The sequence below is a fragment of the Maylandia zebra genome, linkage group LG6 (assembly GCF_041146795.1).
Source record: "Maylandia zebra isolate NMK-2024a linkage group LG6, Mzebra_GT3a, whole genome shotgun sequence".
NCBI classification, from domain to species: Eukaryota; Metazoa; Chordata; class Actinopteri; order Cichliformes; family Cichlidae; genus Maylandia; species Maylandia zebra.
The window spans coordinates 21,865,870-21,886,329 of NC_135172.1; the positions used below are offsets into that span (position 1 = coordinate 21,865,870).

The following is a 20,460-nucleotide window of genomic DNA, read 5'->3' on the forward strand; positions in this document are numbered from 1 at the left end:
TAAAATGTTATAATAATACCATACTAACATAATTGTATGCAGCTTTAGATTCACACAAAAGCAGTCTTGTTATTGTAAACCAACTATGAGGTTCACTATAGGTATTGACTGATGTCTGGGGAAGCAGGAAAGGAAAAAAATACTAAATAGGAGAGGTACTATAATTATACTCCATCACTGGGCACAATTATAACATCTGGAACCTGTTAGAGCTACAGAACAGCTGTTGTCATTCAAAGAACTTATGTCCACAGCTTTATAAACTTTGAAGCTCATTAAATTTAGAAGGAAAACCTCTGTCGTTCACATAAACACATGCTAGGCTCAGTAATTTAGGCAAATATCTTAAATTTGTGTCATTTTAGTCAAATATTTAATATATCCAATCATACATAATGACACCCTGTCTGGTGTATATTCTTTTAAGGCTTTAAAATCAAGTTCCTGTGGTAACAGCTTAAGAAAGTTTTGGGTGAAAAACATTTTTAAAAAGTTCCTCAATTCATAAATAGTTAAAAACTAAATAGATCAAGAATGAAGAAAATAAATTACATATGACCCACTCATTTGGACCAAGATGATAGGAAACTGCCAGGCCAAGCTTAGTCTGGAGAAGCTGGTTATCATAATGATCTTCTATCAATCACTCTTCCAAGACATTAGCAGCCCTCCAGACCGCCACATTTAGAGCGTTAAACCTCCTACTAACAAGCAAAGCTATTACAAGGTTCCTAAAAGATTCCACTGTTGTCACAACAGAGCTGCCAGTGGCTGGTTAGCAGGTGGAAAGGGGAAGCAACACACTAAAAACGAAAAAAGCTCCCAGCACAGCTAGGGAGATGAACCTCAAAGGTGTCTTTTTGACAACTTTGATTATTTTATGTATAATTTTTTGAAGACTTTTTAGAACTTCATTGAAATTTATGTTTGCCATTTTGCAAGGTTTCAACACCCAGTCGACAGTTTAAAAAAAAAAAAAAAAAAGGAAACGAAACGAAACAACTGAAATCACAAGCTTTTGCCACTTATGTACCACTAGTGGAAACAATAAGTGATTTAAAGTGCAGACCTTTACGAGCAATCAATATCATGACCTTTATAATGGCTATACTGAAATACGCAACTCCAAACTAGAAACTTCTGTGTGATATATTGAAATGAATCTGTGGTCAGTGAGATAAATCTTACAAAACCTTTGACACTTAAATTTGTGATCTCCGGTTAACTCACCTGGATGAATGTGGTTATGAATTGATCTGTTAACATCACATTGATGTTAACAGGGAAATTTACAAGCAGAGTAAGAGAACAGGCAAAAATCTTTGGCAACACAATTACAGCAGTTCTTGTGAGTTATAGAACAAACTACAGTAACACCAGCCAGAGGTGCATTGGCATGACCATAGACAGGTAAGTGCTCCAGGCTCAGCACAGAGGTTATCAGTGTAATTCTGAGGTACCTTGAAAACCTCTGCAGACTTTGTACACACAAAAAAGAGAAAAGGGTGTTGAAAAGATGACATTTTAAGTGACACTATGAAATAAAAATACTGACTGACAAGATGGCTCACTGCTAGCAAAACGGTGGACTGTTCTAGCATGCTAACATGTCACGGAAGAATATTTAGAAGAAAACTGTTTGGCCAAGTGAATTTATTGAGAATTTTTTGTCCAACTGGCAGTTTTAATACTGTGGTTGACAGAGTTTATCATCATAAATAAACAGAAGTACTGAAAAAAAAATTAGCCATGAAAGATGTGCTGACTCTTCTTGTATTAAGTTCCTACTGTGGCATTTGTTTTTTGTTTTTTTTCCTACTGGTCTATGACTAAGGCAGAATGCTTTCTATAAAAATAACTGATCAGAAATGACACTGAACCCATTTAGGATTATGTCATAGGTATTAAAACCAAGGTATTGTTATTTTGACAAATGAGGACAGTAAGAGCTATAAGCTTGGCTGTTTATGATGAATGGCAGTAGGTCTCTGCATCTGGAAGGCATTTTCATTTATGCAGCATTTCAATTTTCTCATCCATAGCAGCTCATCTGCTAATCTTACAAATTCTTGTTTGAATCTGTTTTTTACTGTGCAGTTTGCTGCAAAAAACAAAACAAGACTCAAAAGATGAGAGATGATAATAATCTCTGAAAAGTATGGAGAGTACTGCCTAAAGTTACTGCCTACTTAACAATCTCTGTTTGAATGAGTAACAATGTAACACTTCCTTTAAAAAAAACCAAAAAAAACCCAGAAGTATTTCTCTCTGGATTTGTACTTGAATTACTATTGCACCCGTATTTTTAACTCTTTTAAATAAAAATCATATTTTAAAACTTGATTTTTAAAAGATGTCTCTGTGAGGCAGACGAATGACGGGAACCCCCTGACCCCTTGTGACTACTACTTTGTTTTTCTGGTTCTCACAACAGTCTGTAAATCAGTAACAAAGTCAAGAGTTGAACACTGGCTCAAAGCCGCTTACAGTGCGGCTCTATTCCTGCGGGACACTCCAGGGTTTACAACCGACCAAGTTGAGCCAAGCAGCTTGTCACAGTAGGATACACCCACACTGGTAACAAAAAAATCTTTGCAAACCCAGAACAAAGCCAGAGATCCCAGCTGTGTGTGCGTCTATCTTTCGTACAAACATAAAAAACACACATAACATTCATGCAAAGTTGTAGATCCTGTTTCTCCTGAGTGCTTTAGCAGATTTGAAGTGTTAGCTTCATCCTGTTAACTATTTGTTAGATGTGATTTATGGAAAGATCTATTTTTGGTCCGGATGTAGAGCACTAAACTAAGCTGAGGCATAGCTTTGCGGTGACTTTAGTGTGGATGCCTGCTGGGAGTTATAATGCTTTGATCTATTTTGGTTTTCTTTCTTATAGCTGATGTCCACCAGGGAATGAGCACTCTGTTTCAGTTTATGATATGACTCAGCTTACATGGCTGGAACTGAATACCCAACAGACCTTTGTTGTCATTTTCTTTGTTCCTATTTACTGTCGTTTGGTTTCTTTTTGTCTGCCACAGCCTCACCTCTGCCTTGTAATTACGCTTCAGGTTCATCTTTACTTATGTCTGCCATTCATCTGCTCCCTTCCATCGAACTAGTACAGTTGAGAACAGCCGTTGTACATAGTTATTACCTATGCAACTATGCATTTGCTGCCATTAATAGATGACAAGTTGTAAAGTGCTTTGAAGCCTATAGACAAGAGTGGACTTATGGACACAGTGGGACTAGTGTTGCACAACAATGGACGCAGTTTACACAAGAGGGCCTTATCAGTAGCCTGAACAATCAATATTTTTCTTTAAAAATAAAGGTTTTTGGTTTGCTAAGGAGAGTGTAATTTTAGTCTGTCAGTCAACATGACAAATGATCTCTCTCTTTTGCATTAAATTATGTGTGTAGGGAATATGCAGTCTGTAACACATTGCTTTGTCTTCATAGCACAAGTGCAACAGTGTTAAATACACTCGACTTCCACTGTGTTTTTGTTATTCCCAGAGTGAGCGAGTGAAATATGAGAACTGCCATAGTAGATGGGGTTTGTTTGGCGTGACTTGGCAGCCATATGTGACATTCACCTCCAACGACAGCTGCTGGAAGACTCAGGTCTCTGCGCTTTAAGCTTTAGACCTAGGCAGCAATGGTAAGGAGCCTTGCTGTTAAAGAAAGCAAGATGTGTAGCAGACCTGTAAATCAAATACATGCTTGCCAAGCCACACCGCACTTTTGTAGAATAGTCCCAAGAATAAGCCATAATCTCAAGTGCACATTTCCTTTTCTTTGTTGAAAAGAGTGCATTTGTAATTTCCTGCTTTAAAAGATAAGAACCTTGAGCATGCACCCAGGCTAAAGACTATACATTTTCTGACTGTGTAATAAAGAGAAACCCTACATGCTCTGTGAACTGTCTCGTAAAAAGGAAAGATATGATTTTTCTTTTTTTAAATTGTAATATCTTCTAACTGACCCATTGCTTCACTATTGCAATGTTGTTTCCTCTTCTTTTAGCCACAAGTATTGATACTGAGTAGATTTTAAAACATTTGAAAGCAATGATAGCATGCAAATTGAAATCCAATTTTTTTCATTTTGTGTATAAGATGACTTTGGCTAACTGGACTTGACTTCAGTTTTGCTGCACATGAGAATATGTGACAACATATTCTGAAGAATGTCTGAAGTATTTTTGAAACTTCTAACAGCTGTATATAATAATGACTCTGAAATATTGTATATGTTATAGCTATAGCAATTTATGCCTATATCATTGCACAGGACAGCCAGCCATTAAAATATTTAGTTTCCTCTTATGCATATTTTTTAGGTGGATGGTTTAACTCAAATTTCCACATAATTGCAGAAACATGAGATTTCCCTGCAAAAAAACTGCATGGTAGCGTGATGATAAATGTTACTTACATTTAATGTTATTTGATCAGAGTGCGGCCAGTTAGATGGGTCAGACTATAGGCAGCTCAACCGTGAGTGAAATCTCATCCTTAGCAACGCTTTATCGGGGTAATTAGGTCAGATGACTTGCATTCTACAGCGATCAAATCCCTGATGTAAATATAGAGCCGAACTTGCTGTTCTACAAACCCAACGACCTCTAGCACCTCAGCATTCCAGCTGACAATGTAAACAAGCAGTTATTTTCCACTTATATGCAAACAATCTTTTTTCTTTTTCTTTTTAACTCCAAGCTTGAAATTCATCTAAGGTTACTAAAGTTTTTGCAGAAATATCATACTCTCAATCTTATTATTATTTGTTATGGGTTATTTTGGGTCTACTTTTTAATACCCCATCAATAAATGGGCAAACACAAGGAAACTCTTATCAACAAAAGGAGTTGACTCCCTCAGAGAAAATCTTTTTACAGATAAACTGTGATGGACTGGAAAGTATAGAAAACCAGAAGACACACATCAATTCATAAGGCACAATGTGAGGTATTGTCCCTCAAGCATGTGTTGTTAACGATGGTCAAATGTTCATCAGGCGCAATAGGACAGATGTTATGTTATGTTCTTGTATTGCACCCCAGAGTCTCTTTATCAGGCATCTCACACTTGTGATTTATGTCACATGGCTTGCTCACACAGCGTGTACAATGCACATCCCACGGTGATTTATGCTTTGTCCCTCTCATTCTTTCTATCAGTCTGAACAACATATGACACTTTTTTTTTTTAATAAGAAACAAAAGGCCCCCCTGCGTCTGCAGTCAGAAGGCATTTTAATGTTTTCAGTGCTTCTATCTTGTTGCTACACATGAAGGGAGCTTAACGAAACTGGCATCTACACTCAGATGGGGCACAAACCTATCTAAACATTTTAAACAGGAAAGTAAAATCAGGGTCGAAAACCTAGATAAAAGTAAACCTCGTGTACTTGTCGGACCGTTGTTGCCATATTTCAGTTTCCTGATTTCGACACAGCTGAAACCAATACCTAAAACCACCTTTTGTTACACACTTTGGTCTCTTTATAGACTGTGAGGTACTGGCCTGTTACTTAGCCTGTTACGATAACGTTGTTTGTGTTCACATACAAATAAGCACATTTACACCACACTACATACTAAGTACATTTGAGTTGTTAGAATGTAGCACTGTTTCAGGTTGGTGTAGAGAATGGACCTTTAGAAAGTCTTTTCTGCTAATGCATCTGTCTAATGTTTGGCAGATAGAAAGTTTCTGTTAAGGGTGATCTTTTGAGCTGGTTATAGAGCAGATGCAGATACATGTGAAGGTTATTACAAGGAATGCAGAGGCTTGAGGCTGTGAGTTGCTGATGGGACACATATTGGTTCCATTAATGGCAACAAAGGTTGCTGCAAGGCTTTGCTGCATGGGGGTAGCAACTGACTTTGAATGGTACAACTTCAGGTCTATTTTCTTTTTTCCTCAGCACAGCATTTACCTGTTGATACTGTATATGGCCTAATGACAAAATTGTGATGTACGGATGTCTGTATCACATGGCATCCTGGAGTGAGAGATCTGTTTTTTGTTTTTTTGTTTTTTTTTTTTAATTCTCGGTTTCTCACCCCTGAGTAATTAACCACAACCAGGGCAACAGTGGAGGTAAAATCCGGTTATCGAGGGGATCATTCATGATGAATAAATTACTCATGCTCACATATGACACGCTTACCTTTAAATATGACACAAAACTGTCTCTACGTTACACTTTTCTAAAGTTCACTTTGATGGGGAATTTACATCGATGCATAAATGCAAAGACATGTAAATAAAAGCATAATCCTTTTGTTTTTTTTTAATGGAATCTTAAGCCAAGATTATTAGATCAAATCAAACACATAGATGGCATAAACTTCTGTTTGTAATTTCTTGGCCAGAGAGCCTCCTCCTCATCCATATGAAGAAGGGATCTGTACGATCTACATTGTTCTTGATGTCTAATGCAAGGCAGATGTGGCATACTTGTGGAGATTCCTAATGCAGTCTTTGTGCTGTCACAGCTTATTGTCTCGTTGCCTTTTTTGGTTATATTTAAACATAACTACCTAACTATAGTTTTATTTGAGAGAGTAAAATTTAAACTAATCAAACTTAGTGTAATTCTTTTGAACTGTAAGATGTTGTTTCCTACATTCAGTTCATGTAGCAAACCAGTCCTCTAATCTAATGTATGCTATATAGTACAGATATACACAGGACAAATCAGGTTATATGTGTTCTGCAGAAATGTCATAGACATGCAAAAACAAGCAAACAAAAACAAATGAAAAGTAAGTCTGTAGCATGCAGCATTCATGAGATGGTTAATCATGCTGAAACTGATGACTGTAATTGATGCAAGATAGTAGACTTCCAGTGAATGCTAATTGAACAGCAAAGCCATAAACGCTATATCTTAATATCTAAATATTTAAAAACCCGAACACACACTTGAAGTTAATGTCAGTCAGTTTTTAAAATCACTGTTTTTGGCAAAGGGCAAACATTATGTATTATTTATTTAAATATGTACACTACCTGACACTACTTAGGCACATCGTTTACTTTAGATGAGCCCGAAATCATCTAGCTGGAATATATGCAAATGGATAGACAAGTAAAACCGGAACGATGTACAATACCGATTCAGTTAACTTCTCCCCAAGGGAAAAATACAAACTTAGAGAGGGAAAAGATTAATGGATATCATCTGCATGGCCATTCATAATTATAATCACTCTCACTGCTAATTCAAGACCAATTCAAACACTCATTTTTTTGAACTTTTTTTTTTTTTGCTGATGGGTGAGGTTTTATGTCTTGACTCTTTTTTCCAGAGAAACTGTGTTCCCCTTATATTAGACCCAAAGCATTTAATAGATATTATTATTTGTAATTCTTTTACTGGGTCTAATTGTGGGTTAAGTCTGAGGAGTAGCTGATGATTTGTTTCTTGTGGTTGACAGTGTCATGAGTAACTCAAGTTGTTTGTTGAAGGTGTTAAACCCCATCTTTGAACATTTCTGATACAACTAGTTCAGCTGGTATTCTGGGAATATGACAAATGCATGCAAAACATTGTGTGGGCATGTTTTACTTTTGTCTTCCATTTGACTCACATTGGGCCTGAGTAAACTATTTTTACTGTTGTTAATTTTGCTTCAAATGTAATTGTAGTCCGGACATTTTTTAATATGTGTATGTATTTGAGTTAGACTTTATTTAGACCCTTTTCTAAACACTCTGTTAAGGTGTGATTGGCAGCAGTTACAGTCTTGAGTGTTTTTGAGTAAGATGCAACAAACTTTGCACCATTTGGGGAATTCTTTCTTTTCAGATCTGTGAAGGTCATGAAGGTTTAATGGGTACTGTCAGTAGAGAGAGATTCTAGTTCTCTACAGGTATACTTAATTTGATTCAAGTGAGGTGTCTGACTGAGCTGGAAAAACTTGAATCTGTTCATCAGGCCATACAATCTTGTTTCTCCAAGTCTGAGAGCAACATCAACTGAAATTTCAAGTTGGATTTAATGAGAATTTTGTCACCAGTGACTCAGCAATAAAGCGCAGATATTCAATATTCATGCCCACAGAGTCAGTTGGATTGCTATAAGTTTTTTCCATTTTCACACAGTGGCGCTCAGTCAGAGTAACAATGAGATTCTTGGTCATCCTTCACTGTTCTTGCTCTGAATATTTTCAAAGTGCACTGTATTAATTTTTAGCTACTGGGTTGATTCAGTATTAACCAAATGGTCAGCTGCCCATGATAATAGACAATAAGGTCACAGATCATGTAAATTATCTCTCACACCTCAAGAATAAATTAACAAGTATAGTCATTGCAAACACTATATTGTTTTATGGCAGCCATTCAGGAATCAGCAGTCATGTACTCTGCCTTGTGTTATTTGTGGCCACCAATAGCAAGTGTCACAATATTTTCCTTAAAAGCTGCATGCTTTTTTTTAATCAGAATCAGAATCAGAATCAGAATACTTTATTGATCCCTGGGGGAAATTATTTTTTGTTACAGTGCTCCATTTTAAACCAACATTAAGACAAGACAGACAATACGCTAACTAAGAATAGTACAATATATACATATATACATACATAAGTCACTTATAAATAAATATTTGGAAAAGAAACATGTGTAGTTGTAGCAGCAAACAGTGTGTTAAGTGGATGCGTTGTACAGGGAGATGGCCACAGGCAGGAATGATTTCCTGTGTCGTTCAGTGGTGCTTTTCGGTAATCTCAGTCTCTCACTGAACGAGCTCCTGTGACTGACCAACATGTCATGGAGTGGGTGGGAGGTGTTATCCAACATTGTCTTTATCTTGGACAGCATCCGCCTCTCCGACACCACCTTGAGGGAGTCCAGCTCCATCCCCACAACATTGCTGGCCTTACGGATCAGTTTATTAAGTCTGTTGGCATCTGCGACCCTCAGCCTGCTCCCCCAGCATGCAACAGCATAGAGGATCGCACTGGCCACCACAGACTCATAGAAAATCCTCAGCATTTTCTGGCAGATGTTGAAGGACCTCAGTCGCCTCAAAAAATAGAGACGACTCTGGCCCTTCCTGTAAAGTGCTGTGGTGTTTTTAGCCCAGTCCAGTTTATTGTCAATGTGTACTCCAAGGTATTTATAGTCCTCCACAATGTCAACACTGACCCCCTGGATTGAAACAGGGGTCAAGTGTTTCCTGGTCTTCCTGAAGTCCACGATCAGTTCCTTGGTCTTTGCCACGTTGAGCTGCAGATGATTCTGCTCACACCACGTGACAAAGGAGTCGACCACAGCCCGGTACTCTGTCTCATCATCCCTGCTGATGCATCCAACCACCGCAGAGTCATCAGAAAACTTCTGAAGATGGCAGGTCTCTGTGCAGTGGCTGAAGTCTGTGGTGTAGAGGGTGAAGAGGAAGGGGGAGAGGACAGTCCCCTGTGGTGCCCCTGTGTTGCTAATCACCTTGTCAGACACACACTGTGGGAGACGTACATATTGTGGTCTTCCTGTCAGGTAATCAACAATCCAGGACACCAGAGAAGCATCCACCTGCATCGCTGCTAACTTATCACCCAGGAGGGTCGGCCTGATGGTGTTGAAAGCACTGGAAAAGTCAAAAAACATGACCCTCACAGTGCTCGCCGGCTGGTCCAGATGGGTGTAGACACGATTGAGCAGGTAGATGATGGCGTCCTCTGTTCCGAGACGAGGCTGATAAGCGAACTGAAGGGGATCCAGATGTGGTCTTACTATGGGTCGCAGCTGGTCCAGGATGAGCCTTTCCAGGGTCTTCATGATGTGGGAGGTCAGTGCCACGGGCCTATAATCCTGGGGGCCACTGGGACGAGGCGTCTTTGGTACAGGGACGAGGCATGATGTCTTCCACATCACCGGGACCCTCTGCAGACTCAGACTCAGCATAAACAGTTTATGAAAGACTCCACACAGCTGGGGGGCACAGGCCTTGAGGACGAGGGGACTCACTCCGTCTGGTCCAGCAGACTTGCCTGAGTGAAGTCTCCTCATTTGCATCTCAACCTGGTATTGAGTGAAGGTGATGGGTGGGGGAGGGGTGTCAGGAATCTCACAGGAGGCAACATGTGAAGAGAGAGGCTGGCACAGTGGTGTGGCTCTGGATTCCAGGCTGACTGCAGGTGAGGTTGTGGGGGTGGGAGCAGACACTGTGGTGTCGAATCTATTGAAAAACAGATTCAACTCGTCGGCTCTATTCTCACCTCCCTCAGCTCCCCTGCTGTTGGTTGGCCTGAATCCAGTGATGGTCTTCATGCCCCTCCACACCTCTCTCATGCTGTTCTGCTGGAGTTTCCACTCCAGCTTCCTCCTGTAATTGTCCTTAGCCTCTCTGATCTTGTCCTTTAGTAACACCTGGACCTTCCTCACCTCCTCTTTGTTGCCCCCTCTGAAAGCCCTCTTCTTGTTGTTGAGGAGGGCTTTGATGTCCTTAGTCACCCACGGCTTGTTATTTGGGTAACAATGAACAGTCTGAGCTGGAACAATAGAGTCGGTGCAGAAAGTTATGTAGTCTGTGATACACTCAGTAAGCCCATTGATGTCCTCGGCGTGAGGCTCACAGAGTGTTTCCCAGTCGGTCACCTCGAAACAGCCCTGTAGTTCCGCTATTGCCTCCTCTGACCACCTCCTAACAGTCCTGGTGGTCACAGGTTCCCTCCTCACAATTGGCACATAGCGGGGGGTGAGGTGAATCAGGTTATGATCTGACCTACCAAGTGGGGGGAGGGAGGAGGAGCTGTATGCATCCTTGACGTTAGCATACAGTAAGTCTAAAGTTTTCAAGAGTCTGTACTCATTCAGACCAAATCTGTTCACCCACAGCCTTCCCTCCAACAACGTTTCACTAAGACATTGTCTTTGATGTTGTTTACCTTGACCTCAGCATTGAATATTTCCCCCCGAGCAGTCAATCCTGAAAGTTGCAGTTGAACTTGATGTCACTCCAAAAACTTTTTTAGCCTTTATATTTCCAGTTTAGTCACCACGTGTGCTACAAAGAATCCTTACTGGGCTCTGAGGCTGACACATAGTGTCTAAATCTTTTTTGCCATCAAGCTGGATCACATGGACACTGAAGACATTGGCTTCTGAGCGTACAAACCCATTGACCTGCGCCCAACCCCTCACAGTGCTACACTCTTCCTTCCAGAGGGCTTGTCTCTATTTTCTCTCTCCAGCCCTTTGTCTATGCAACAGTCAATATATCTGACTAACTTGATGAACTGCACAAAGAGCAAAAGTTAATTTCTGAGTACATAGTAGCCACGGCAATGTCCTATGAGCGCTTCAAAGCCCATCTGGGCTAACCATTACCCTAGCATGGCTAACTGCAGAAGAGGTTGCATTGCTGTGGTGCACACGTGTTCTTTATGGGTTGATCCTGCCAGTAATTCAACTGTGCCACATATTCAGAGGCCTACATTTGTATCTGTGTCAATCAGCACATTTAAAGGTCAAGTTTAGATATGTTGTTTAAAATGGAAATACCAAATTATGTTAAAGTGAAATTATTCATGATGTTTGAAGTTTAGAATCATCTAATCTTAGAATTGAGAAATTCTATTGTTTTCAAAAAATAACTGCTTACTTTAAATGATGAAATGACAAAAAAAGTAGCAATACTATAAGTGTTTAGAAACTAGGGAGAACAACTGTTCACATTTGACCAATGATTACTCTGGACTTGCAAGCTGGTCAGTTTAGCTCCTAGACACATTTACTCTTTTAACCATGCTGGTTTAATATGTGCAGAACATAGTTTAGCATTTTCTTGTTAAAACAACAAAAGCCTTCTTTGAAAAAAGACAGATTTTGGATCATGCAATGCGCTTCTCTGGAACCTATCTACCATTTAGCATTCATGGTTTCTTTTCTCTATGAAGTCATTTGCTTCCCCTATCCCAACATTTCTGAAAATTTTCTTTAAACCCATTCATCAGTTTTGCTATCTATTATGGCATCTTATCACTATTTCTAGTTTCATAGATTTAAATGATATAAAAATCATTCAATTTTGTTTTTATTAATATATAGCAATTTTTTGTAAAAAGTTGCAAATGTTAACTTCTAAGTGACTTTCCACTTAATTTTTTAAAATTCATATCCACTATAATTTAGCATGATCCATAAAGCCTAGAAGGCTTCTAGACTGTTTGCAGTATTCAAATCCAGACCAGTTTGTGGATGAACAGGAAGCAGAGGTGGACAGTAAACAGAGCAAATTATTATTGGAGGGAAAGTATGCCACACAAACACGGGGGCAAAGGGATCGTAGGTGGATATCAGTGCAAATTTCAGTTTCATTGAAGTTTGTGTTTTCTTTTCTTTGTCATGACAAACTAAGGCAAGTTTGGCAACAGGTTCTTTCGTTTTACTTTAATAAATGTGTAGCCAAAAATATATCACAGGAGGGTTAACAGTCATTTTGCCTGAGAAACATTTCTACGTGCTCTCTAGTTTTCTGGAAAGCTTTTGAGATGATCCCTCATTGGTTTCTAAGCAGCCTGACCTAAGCTGCTGTTTTCTAAGCTCCTTCTTTACCTTCACTCAGTAGGAGGCACGTGACTCATTGAATGGGAATCACAAATCCTTCTGAGAGGAATATTTTTGTGTATGGAGTATGGGTTGTATGAATCATATATGTCATCCCACACCTCAAGAATGAATTGCTAAGTATCGCCTCTGTAAACAGTGTATTGTTTCAGTGTTTTCATAAACATTTCATTAAATTATGGCAGTCCATTACTTAAATACTGCAATTTCTTTTGCAGGCAAGAGTTTGTATTCTTTCAGGACAAGAGTTGAAGTCATACTTGCAACCTTTCCTATCATAAACAAGTGGATGAAGCCCAGTTCAGTTATCACTGGGCACTATGGCTCAGAAAGATTCCAACTGCTGCAATTGTACATTCCACTTAGGAAACCTAATATTAAGCCACAGCCACTCTAACTCCCCAGAACTGGTTAGTGATGTCACTCAAAGCCTCTGGTAGGGTTACACTTTTAATAGCAGTCTTGGCCAGCTGTCTACTTTTATGCTTCTTGTGTAGACCACAGGGGGCCTTTATAGTGACAGCTCGCAGCACTAAAATGGTTCATATCTAACATCCATTTTAGAAGAGGGCAAGTAGTAATCAAAAGCAACTGTTTTAACCATTTTGGACCTCCTTTAGATTGTGCTATAATGACAAAGCTTTGCAGATTTTGATAGTTTCCGCACTTTTAACCCTTAAAAAATAAAATTATAAAAAAAAACAAAAGATGCAATTTGACAGGCAAATTCTTTTCCAATAAATAGTTCTGAATTAAACCTCCACTTTTTGGTTGATTTCATTTAACTGGAAGTGAGCAATGATGGGGAATCTGAGTGGTGGTATAGTGGTGTGTTGGTTTTCCCAATTTCACACAGGCCAAAGGTCTGGATTTTCCGTTAATTGGTGATTATAAATTGGCCACTAGTGTGGATGATTAAAGTATGTATGCATATGGTTTATCAAGTTTTCTCCATCATTTTCAGGAGTTATTGTTTCCTGGTTTTGCTTTTATCTGCAAAGATTTTCATGTCACGCATTAAGAGATGCCATGTGCATGTTTTAATTGCTAGGCTTCTCTTGCTAATAATAGTAACAAAAATGCTAAGTACTACATTGCAACTTGGTGCTCTAAATTGATTAATGAATGTGTCCAGGAAATATTTAATGAATAATCCAATTAACCATGCAGGACTGTGCAATGGAGACATTACTGTGGACTACACTGTGTCCTCCACGGTATCTGCGCCCATGTGATGGCTTTGTAAGCTGTAATCACAAAAAAAGCTTACGGCACGTTTAAGGCCTCTTTAGTCTCCGGACTTGATGCTATTAGAATTGCACGAGAGCAATGTAGAATGGCACAAAGAAAAAGACCTGCTCACAGTCTCGCCACAGTCTCAGGCAAACCGACAGTGACTGAAGTGACTTTTGAATTTCTTTTTCTATTCTTAACTTCTGTCAGCGCAACCAGCGACAACAGTATTTAAGAAGATCATCCAAGCGTAGGAGGAGCGGCCTGGTGAGAAGCGGGAAGAGATGCTATTCGCTTAGGGGTGGTTACATAACATCTCACTTGCCTTCCTCGCTGCGGAATGCCGGGATAGTGTTTGTAAACAGAACGGCCATGTGCGTGTTCACGTGGAGGAAGCTTTTGAGTCCCTGCCCTCTCTGTCTCACCCCTGAGGTAAACCCTGACATCGATATATGCTCAGAGGGCCAGCAACCCTCTCTCCGGGCCTGTGCCACTCAAACGCAGTCTTATCTCTCTCAATCGATAATTAAACGTCAACTTGGCTAACGGCGCACCGCTTCGTAGTAGGAGGCTATGAGTCATATTTATAGCATATGTTGGTTATGAATATCTTTTTTTTCTTTTTTACCTCAGACCGGATCATAATTACTTTAACAAGTTAGGGCCATCTGGTTTGGTGGTCTTATTAGTGACATATATTTTTGATCTGGCTTCAGTTAATAGACATTGTCTTACATAATGCAGTTTATGTTCAATCAATAGTAAAAGTAAAACAAACACCATACTAAAAAAATGGCAAAGCTCTACAGGTTTCACTGATGCTAAAACAATGTGAACATTTTTGCAGCAGTAAGTCAAAACACACTTCATGATAAATTGCATCCAACTGTAAATTCACTGTCACTCATTTGAACATTAAGATATGTTCAAATGAGTGACAGCGTTCTCACAGAGTGATCCCACTGTTGAAGCATCTGATAGTGGCTTGCTGCTACTCCCTTGCTCTCTATAGGAAAACAAAACCCCAGCAGCAGACAAAAGGGAAATCAATATTGCAGAAATCAATACAACACTCAGTATCTCGCCATTTTGTCTTAGGAAAGCAGCTGAGCTATGGCCAGCCAGGTGTAGTGCAATCTAAAATGTCTAGCCTGCCACTGGACCTGTTCTGTGTCATTTCTGAAATGGCTCCTGGTTGGAAAAATAATACATGGGTTGGATAGGGCAGGGTCAGAGGTGAGGGCTTGGGTAAAGGCTTGCGTATTTTAAGTAGACAGCATTGTTGTGGAATGCTATGGCAACTGGACATTCTTCCCAAAGGTGATATTGTGTTTGCCCTAGGAGTGACATAAAGGGAACTTAAGACCATGACGAACTAGCAGTCCACCCGTGAGGCTTTATCTGTAGGTGTGGATAGATGAGAGAAGCTATGTGCATGTGATTGATCTATATGGCCCTTCCCCCACTCAGCCCCCTGTAGCCCTATTAATGCTTTCATGCCTTTTCAGCTGCTGATGTAACAGCAGCAATGCAGAGAAATATAAAACTGCAAAACTATTAGATGGTGGTTGTTTTTTATTTCTGTTATTATGTAGCATTAGTTGTGCAGGTCAGGATTAGCACATATAAATCCTTTGCACAGTCCAGCTGAACAGAAAGAGAAACATGGGATAGATCCACATTGTTTTTGTTATACTTAGCATCCACACTAGTGCACATTCTTGGATGTTGTGAAAGCTTGCTGACCCAGTTTTAGTTTGAAAACTTGAAGGGTCAGTTGCATAAAGCTGACACAACCCCTGTATATCCACAAAGGTGGTACTTTTATTTTATACATTTCAATAGCGGCTTATGCATTTTACATTTGCGTATATAAACACTCCATTGCAAGTTATTGAACATGGCAATAGCTTGAAATTCAGTCACACACAGCAGATGACTAGAAAAGATATACATACCAAACATAAATGATATTTTTGTATGGTGGTCTGAGCACCGGAATTGCAAACAGAATAAAAACAAAATGGAAAGTCAACTAAGTGCAGATATAGCCACAAGTTATAACATCAGACAACTGAGATTAATAGTGCACTCTCATAGCAAGAAATGAGGTGGGTTCATTTCTGTTCATCAAAGTACAATGTCTGGTATTTCAAATGACACACTAAGCATTATCTGCAGTCTGTTAGTTTATGTGGGGCAATGGGATCACCGTACACACTTACACACACAAAGGCTTGGCTCACCTGATCTCATGCAGTCACAACATTCTTTATGAATGCTACAGAGAGCACTCTTGCTTAAGAACTTTTGTTGATGCTACACAGCCAGTGACCGTGCTCATCGTGTCAAAACACAGGCATGGTATTGCGCAAGAGGTGTATACCACTACTGCTGGTTTTAAACTCTGTGACTTAAATAGTATCTTCTTCTACTAGCACCAGATATGTTTTTAAAAGTTGTACCACAGTGCAGGAACTGCATGGCCTGCATCGACAATCAAAGGAAAAAAAATACAACTTTGTAACCAAAACTTAGTAAATGTCTTTAGTAATTTGACAAGGAGCTTCACTGTCTATTTAACCTCTTTTAATCTTGCCCTTATGGATCACTAATAGTCAGTGTCTGAAAACTTTCGTGTTGATTTAAAGATAAAAACCGAAGCACAAGTTCTTCAGATAGCCTTGTTAAAGTGTGATGCCAAATTAAATGTCAGTCATTAGTCTCCATCTTCCTTTTGTTTAATTTGTACCCTGAGGCCACATGGCTATCTGACGACTGCAGTTAGCGCAATACACAAGCCTAGCATGGAAGCCTCCGAAATATTTTTGTTATACTAATGAGCCATTCAGATGTTAATCTTAGGTGAATTCACATACACAAGCAGAAACAACAAATAATTATGCATTTGATAATTAATAGGAGACTTGGCGTCCTATAATAAAGCTCAATTTACATGTATTTAAAACTATGAGGATTTATACATGATCGTGTTACTGCTATCATTCTGTTATTGTACTTCTGTTAATTTGCGATTCATACAAGGCAACATAGCTGTTTTTTTTATTTCAATTCCTTTAAAATAATGACATTTCATACACCCTGAAAGTCACAGGCACAATCTGCATTGTGTTGTCAATAATCTTTATGTCAGCAGCTAGATCCAAAACCTACAACACCCTGTTAGCTGTGACAGCTTACTCCTTGTAATGCATTAAAATAGACAAAATAGTCTTGCGAAGTCACCAAGTTGGTCAGTTTTTTAGAATTGATGTTTGTTGTTGCTCCCTGATAACAACCTTGTGTTTAGTGTCAACTTCTAAAGGAAGTAAGGGAAATCTCCAGAATTACCAGTCTTGTTTGCCCACTTAATGGTGCAGTTGGATTGAATTTCATTTCCTTCATAGCTTTCTGACCTTGTCCACCTACACTACGCTCTGCCACCACAATTCTATTCTCCTTTGCTTCTCCTTGGGATTTGCCTTTGTGTCTGCTCGTCATTCAGTGGTGAAAGCAATGAAAGCTGATTCATATACACAAAGCCAGAAGCTATTTCAGCTCTGCTGCCGTGCAGACTCTGTGCACTTACTACTGGACATGCTTAGGTTGGACTTTTACTCTCCTACTGAAGGCTGAACAGAATAAAAATGCACATATACATCAGTGAGAAAGGATGGGGTAAACCAAAGTGAATAACTACCTAAATCTGAATCCAGATTGAATTAAAAAAAAAAAACAGACAATACAATCATAATTATGATTTTGTAATAGTTGTCAATAACACATAAATGCTCCAAATGTTTTTTGACGAATAGGAAGTCACTTATACAAAAATGTTTGTTATATTACATATTGAATACATTTTTAATGTGTTTAGGAAAAAGCCAGGGTTGAATAGTAAAGGTAGTGTCACACAGGCATTTAAATTATGCTTTTAAAAAAAACTAACTCCTGAACAAGTCCACTGTTTTCTATAATGTATTCAAATGCAGCAAGAAGCACACACAGGAAAACACAACTGCTGTCTTTCAGTTTTAGCTGGCACAAAAAAAGAGAGAATTTGTCAGCCATGTTGGAGTAGCTTTATCTCATATCCCCCCCTTATTATGTTGGCTCTTGCTTTTTACGATGTGGGGCATCTGCTGTACTTCATCTGACTAAATACCACCAAAAACACACACAAGGTTACAGGGGGGAAAGGGCTAAACGGATTATTAAGGTGCCGAGCCAGTTCTCACCTGCCTTTCACGTCCCTCCACTTTGTAGAAATTCCAACAAACCGTCTGGATCTCCTCTTTAACAAATCCTAAAGGCAGCCATCTTGCCTCCTTCTGTTCTTCTATGAAACAGACTATCCTCCACATCAATATTCATGGAAACCAGTCTGACGTCGGCTCTCATCATCAGGAGAAGCCCGGGTGTCGCTGTTTGGCAGCCTCAGAAGCACACTCATATGTGACTCCCATAAGGCAGCAGAGGTACAGAAATTGGAAACGATGCTGTTTGGAGGTCAGGAGGAAGAGCCTTGCTTTGGTGTCTACCTCAAATAATTACAAAATCACCTTCTTGCTGAGACCTTCCCACACAAAGAGGCAGATTTCCTTCCCCCCTATGCTCCCTCCTTTTTCTTCTTTCCTCAGCCGTACACAATAGTGAACACTAGGATTGCCCTGAAGAACTGGAGTGGATCCGGATTCTGGGTTTGAGACAGAGTATACTTTTCTGTTGAATATTGCACTGGTTTCAGCTATCTGACTGTGGCAGTGTAGAAAATGTCTCCACCCACTTCCTTTTTTTTTCAGACAGGAAGCCAAGTGACTAAGGGGTTTTTTCCCTCCCTTTTTCAGTTTATCTCTTTCTTTTTCTGTCATAGCTTGCAGAAATTTCCCTCAAGTGTAAGAGCACTCCCTTTTTGAGAACACTGCAGAAACAACAACATGTGGCCAGTTATGGAGTCCAATCGGTAGAGCAATGAATTTCCAACTGCTGTTGGAAATTCATTCTAGTCTGCCGACTGGTTCATTTTTAGAGTGACTTGTAAGACAAGTCTGCGGGCAGCATACTTTGCTTCATGTGTCTGCCAAGACCCACCTCCTGTTGACACACACCACGTGGGCCTGAAAAAAGAGAGCAGTGTGAGAGGGAAAGGGGATCAGGGTGATTTAAAAGAGAAATTCAGCCCTGGAATGTTGCTGAGTTAACACAAGTTAGAAGTGTTAGGAAGGTGGCAAATATTAATAAATGGTCTGTATTTATATAGCGCTTTACTAGTCCCTAAGGACCCAAAACCGCTTTACACATCCAGTCATCCACCCATTCACACACAGGTGATGGCAAGCTACATTGTAGCCACAGCCACCCTGGGGCGCACTGACAGAGGCGAGGCTGCCGGACACTGGCGCCACTGGGCCCTCTGACCACCACCGGTAGGCAAAGGGTGAAGTGTCTTGCCCAAGGACACAATGACCGAGACCGGGGCTCGAACCGGCAACCTTCCGATTACAAGGCGAACTCCCAACTCTTGAGCCACGATCGCCCCGTGGCGACTTCAACTGCTGGTTTTGTCATAGGATTCTGAAAGGTAGCCGCAACTTGCATGTGTGTATGTTTGTCTGTTTGGTGTTAAACTGCTAAAGGTAATCTCATAAATCTCACCAATGATGATAGCATTAGGAAGGATTATCGGTTGTCAGGGAAAAGTGTGTTAGTGTTTCTCTTTTTCTTCGAGGAATAAAGCAAATCCAAATGAATGAAGGCCTTATCACCTCAACCTTACTTTTTTAACATAAGCCGATTTGTCCATTTGGCCACATAAGAAAGGCCAACTAACTAGTTACCAGGTGGATCTTGTCTTAAAATAATCTGCTATTATCTGTACTGCAGGCTTAAGACCCCACCTCTTTCCCCACAGTCCCTGCCTAGCTGCAATGACATTTGTTGACTCAATACTTTCAGGCTCAGCAGAGAAAAGGAGATTTGTTTTTACACACACTGGGGGGAGGGGAAGACGCAGCGTGAGAAGAAGGAGAAGTCACTGTAGACTGCAGCACGGATCCAAACGGACCTTGTTCTCAACGTTAGCACTGAAGCACAAAGCTGTCACTCAGATAGACACCAGGCTGTCTTTAAAGCACATTATTCAGTTGCCAAACAATTCTAAAGCTTTCTAAATCTGTTCTGCTGGCACATGGTGGCCAGGCTTCATCTTATTAAGATATTATGTGTTGCTTTTCCTTTTCCTTTAATTTGGGACAAACCTGTAGATTAAGTGTTGCACCGCAACACTGCAACTTGTCTTTCTCTTCCCTTTTCATGATCTGCCATCAAAATGCCTTCAAGCTTGGTAGTAAAACTCAAACTGCCACCACTGAATGAGGTCTTCAAGCAGTCAGTGCTGTGGGACTTTCAGGGGTTGTTTGGACTGGACAGCTTCCTTCCTTCTCCCTTTTCCTTCAGGCTGGCCCTATAAACAAGGAAATGCTCTCACTCCTCAATATGTGGTTAAATAATATTCAAGATACATATCAATGTTTTACAAGTTTCTGCATTATGGAGTAACACTTACTCTGTAATGCTTGTACAGCTTCAATCACTATTTAAAAAAAATAGAAGCAACATAGTAAAGTTGGGGATGATT

General features: G+C 39.8%; 1 protein-coding gene across 1 annotated transcript in view; it reads right to left on the bottom strand.

The window, feature by feature from the left end:
* The window catches only part of tet2 (tet methylcytosine dioxygenase 2), a 31,276-nt gene extending 12,812 nt beyond the window's left edge, over positions 1-18,464 (bottom strand). The window contains exon 1 of the mRNA XM_004549434.6: positions 18,062-18,464. The gene's annotated coding sequence lies outside the window, so the exon portion shown is untranslated. The remainder of the gene's footprint in view (positions 1-18,061) is intronic.
* Positions 18,465-20,460: the final 1,996 nt, after the last annotated feature.